The sequence below is a fragment of the Panthera tigris genome, chromosome A3 (assembly GCF_018350195.1).
Source record: "Panthera tigris isolate Pti1 chromosome A3, P.tigris_Pti1_mat1.1, whole genome shotgun sequence".
Taxonomy (NCBI): Eukaryota; Metazoa; Chordata; class Mammalia; order Carnivora; family Felidae; genus Panthera; species Panthera tigris.
Window position 1 is genome coordinate 15499978 of NC_056662.1, and position 4098 is coordinate 15504075.

Here is a 4098-nt window from a genome sequence, read left to right on the forward strand (position 1 = left end):
CCCAAGCTAGCCAGGAGCCCCTCCATCTCTGACCCACTCGGAGAGATGTAGTAGGTGAAATTCATTCAGGCACCCTCTGTCAGCGCGGCCGACGTTCTAGATTGTTCTGTGTTCTGAGACTTCCTCCACCATCCCCCATCTTGTGCTCCTCCTCCAGAGGAGGCAGCCCTGCCTTGTGGTCTGGGGGCTCTCCTTGTCTCCTTGCCTCCCACTGACCACCCCTGCCCCCAGGCATTTCTCCCAAAAAAACTCTTGATTATCTAATCTTATCTTGACATCTGCTTTTCAGAGGTTCCAAAGAACGCACACATCCATTTGTTTTGACTTGAATTATTCAAGCAGGGACGGAAAAGAAAGTGCGGAGGCAGAAGAAGTTTTGGAAAAGTAAGAACATGTGTTTTTCTAATACATATCATTATTAAATGAAGACGGTTTTCAGATTTCATTAGAAACATTAGAATGAGTGAGGTCCCTTGGGTGCCTGGGTGGCTCAGTGGGTTAAGTGTCCGACCTCGGCTCAGGTCACGATCGCACTGTTCCTGAGTTTGAGGCCCTGCATGGGGCTCTGTGCTGACAGTTCAGAGACTGGAGCCTGCTTCGGGTTCCGTGTGTGTGTCTCTCTCTGCCCCTCCCCTGCTCGTGCTCTGTCTTTGTCTCTCAAAAATAAACATTGAAAAAAATTACAAAAGGAAAGAGTGAGGTCCCCGTTGTATTTATTTATTTTTTAAAAGTTGATTTATTTATTTTGAGAGAAAGGCGGGGAGGGGCAGAGAGAGAGGGAGACAGAGAATCCCAAGCAGCCTCCGCTGTCACTGCAGAGCCTGACGTGGGGCTTGATCTCATGAACCATGAGATCATGACCTGAGCTGCAATCAAGAGTCGGATGCCTAACTGACTGAGCCACCCAGGCCATTGTATTTAAATGAAAATACTCATCATATCCTTAAAATTTTAGCACTTGCAACCATGTAAGTTATGATGAAAAATATTATACGTCAACTTAAAACATTCTAGGCAACGGCAGCTTCACAAAACTTTGTTTCAGGTGTGTGTGTGTCCAAGAAAAATAAATTTTTTGAAGGCCACGTTCCCCGACCTGAAATCCTTGTGTGACCCCTAATCAAGACTGAATCACATAGCAGAAGGTAAGAAATGCAAGGGTATCATTTCATTATTAGGTAGCTTAGGGGCTGCACCCCCACACTAAGACTTAAGGTAGCTAAAGTGGGTCACAGTGTTTCTTTTCCTGATTTATGATGGGTCTACATTTGAGACCCTAAAGTAGCTTGGAACAAAGGCACGACCTGCTCCATTTCCAGCCCTAAGTTCCAGACGTGGCCCGAGAACACGCTACTCGCACGAGTGGAAAGGCAGCAACACCAGAGACAATCACCCGTCTTCCTCATCCACCTGGGGGTAATGTGTACAGCTTTCACAGGATCCAGACCCAGAAGATATGACTCAAAAATGCCCCTGGAATCTGACCAACAAAAAACCTGAAGGTCAGGAGACACTGCGAGAGAGAAACATATCCGAAAAAACAGAAGTGCAAGAACCAACCAAAATGAAATGTGAAACAGTAACTTCTACCCTTTTTACAAACTCTAAAGGACCCCCCCCCCCCCCGGGGAAAAGGCTGAAAGAGAAGCGAGGTGGGGGGCGGGGGGACATCCAGGAGTCATAGATTTTCATGTAGTTTTAAATATACAACACAATTTCTTTCTGTTGTTTTCATATTAATAAGCATTTAACTTTTGATGAAAGAAAGTTTGGGGAGTGAGCAGAGCGTGGAGGAATTGGGGGTCAGTTATCCAGGTCTCAGCCGGTGCCATGGATCTTCTCAGGTCTGGTTAAGAAGGGGTTTCTACCTGGGGAGAGAGGAGGGAATCAGAGATGTGGGAAGGTGCAAACTGTAGTGGGGTGGGGGGCATAGATTGGGTCCCCAGACCACCCAGGGCCTGAATCCTGCCAGCTACTCTCTTCCCAGGGGCACTGGGAGGTGCTGCCCGGGAATCAGGGACAAGGGAGAGAGAATTCCAGGAGAGACATCCTCAGGAATGAGAATCTTAGAATCCCTTACCTCATATTTTTAAGTGATTCACTATTATAAGCTGTAAGAAAAAACAATGGCAATTGAAAATAATCATACTAAAAATTCGGGAACAGTTGAGGGGCTTGGAGATCATCTCATCCAAACGGCGCCACCATTCAAAAGAAAGGCGTGATGTCTATCACAGGAAATTAAACTGCGCCTTTCCTCGGAAGGGGGTCTTGGGGCCTCCCTCGCTAGGGCCCACGAGACGAATTTCAGGGTAGATCCCAATTGTAAAGCTCTGTTCTCCAAGGTTTCCCAGGGCAGTGACCGTTCTCGATTCCCTCCGGGACACCGTGTTCTTCGGGTACATTCCTGGGGCAGAGGCTAGAGCAGCAGACGCGGGGGTGGCGCGGGGGTGGCGGTGTCTCACCTCAATCCCAGCTTGTCAAGGGCTCCAGACACTGCTTCTTGCAGTTGTAGAAACAACACTTCTTCGTCCTGGGGCAACCCTTATCGCGCTTGCACGCAGGGAAGAGGGTGAAAGGGCATTCAAGAAGAAACTCTGGGCAATAGCCAGGTTTCTGGTAAGCTGGGGAGAAATGCCACAGGGTGAGGTGGGGGCACCGGAGCGTCGTGGCCAGGCATCGAAGCCGGCAGGTCCCCGGGACCGCTCCGAGGAATGTTCCCCCACCCCGGCCACACGCGAGCCCGCTGCGCCCGGACACACTCACGCCTCTGCCGCTTCCGCCTCGCGGGCTGCGCCGTGTGCAGGCAGACGAGGAGGAGGAGGAGGATCACGGCGAGCGCGTAGAGGCCAAGCGGCTTCATGGCGCGGCCAAGTGTGCGCCTAACGCGCGGGCCGATTCTTGGCTTATATCGCCTCTGGCGGGGGCCCGCCGGCAGGGGGCGCTGTGGTTCCCAGGGTCCAAGGTCACAGGTGCCTCTCTGGGACCGGGAAATAGCAGCGGTTTCCTTCCCCACACCCCCTAGGAGAGGCTCTGCAAGAACTCCTAGGCGTCACTTTGTAACTTGCGAGAGCCCAGGAGAGCTCCCGCCTTTTCAGGGAGGGTCCGGGCTGGCCTGGCCCCTGATTCTTCGTGCTTCATGGAGTGGATTTTGAGGCAGTAGGAGGGAACTGGCTTTCCCCGGGGGCACTCGTTAGATCGGACAGACTCTGCTCTTCTCACTGTGTATCCAGAACGATGTAAAACCCATCCCTCTGAGCAGATTTCAGAAATGGGTACATTTGAAGAGCTTACTTTGAACAAATGAACATTGGAAACACACACAGGCACAAAAACAGGGCAAGAAAATGAGCTATTAGCAAGATAATATCTAGATTTATGGAGACTATCAATACATTGGGCACTGACGAGACAGAACTTTAAGATGTGTGATGAATGTTTTCTACCCCCGGTCTTTATGCCTCCATGACCTCGTATAAACTTCATTTGCTGCTGAGGTCAAAAGTCTAACTGCAGGTCACTTTGGAATGTGAAACCAAGGCCCCAAGACCGTGCTGGCTCTCCCTGCCCTCCCATAAAAGTGTATGATGTCCCTGCTTGCTTGGTGGCCCTTTTCTTTTTTCTTTTTTTTTAATTTTTTTAACGTTTATTTATTTTTGAGACAGAGAGAGACAGAGCATGAACAGGGGAGGAGCAGAGAGAGAGGGAGACACAGAATCTGAAACAGGCTCCAGGCTCTGAGCTGTCAGCACAGAGCCCAACGCGGGGCTCGAACTCACGGACCCTGAGATCATGACCTGAGCCGAAGTCGGACGCTTAACCGACCAAGCCACCCAGGCGCCCCTTGGTGGCCCTTTTCTGCAGCTCTCTGCCTCCCACAGCTGATCCCGATTCTCCTGTGTGTATCCATAAATCTGTTTCTTCCCGGAATTGCTTAACATGGGTGTGGTTTTTTTCAACACTATATGGTCGGTTTAACTCTCAGAAGTCAGTAGAATACTTCTTATTAACAGATAAAGGGAAAATCATGATCATCTTCACATCAGCAGTAGAATATATAAAAAAATCATTTCTCTATCGATGGTAAAAGAACATACT

General features: G+C 49.8%; 1 long non-coding RNA gene across 1 annotated transcript; it reads right to left on the minus strand.

The window, feature by feature from the left end:
- Positions 1–867: 867 nt before the first annotated feature.
- On the minus strand, positions 868–2893 carry LOC107179211. The gene is made up of 4 exons (XR_001509791.2): positions 2767–2893; positions 2466–2624; positions 2081–2111; positions 868–1868 (listed from the first exon to the last, which is right to left on the minus strand). It is a non-coding gene; the product is annotated as an uncharacterized LOC107179211 (long non-coding RNA).
- Between the last annotated feature and the right edge of the window lie 1205 nt (positions 2894–4098).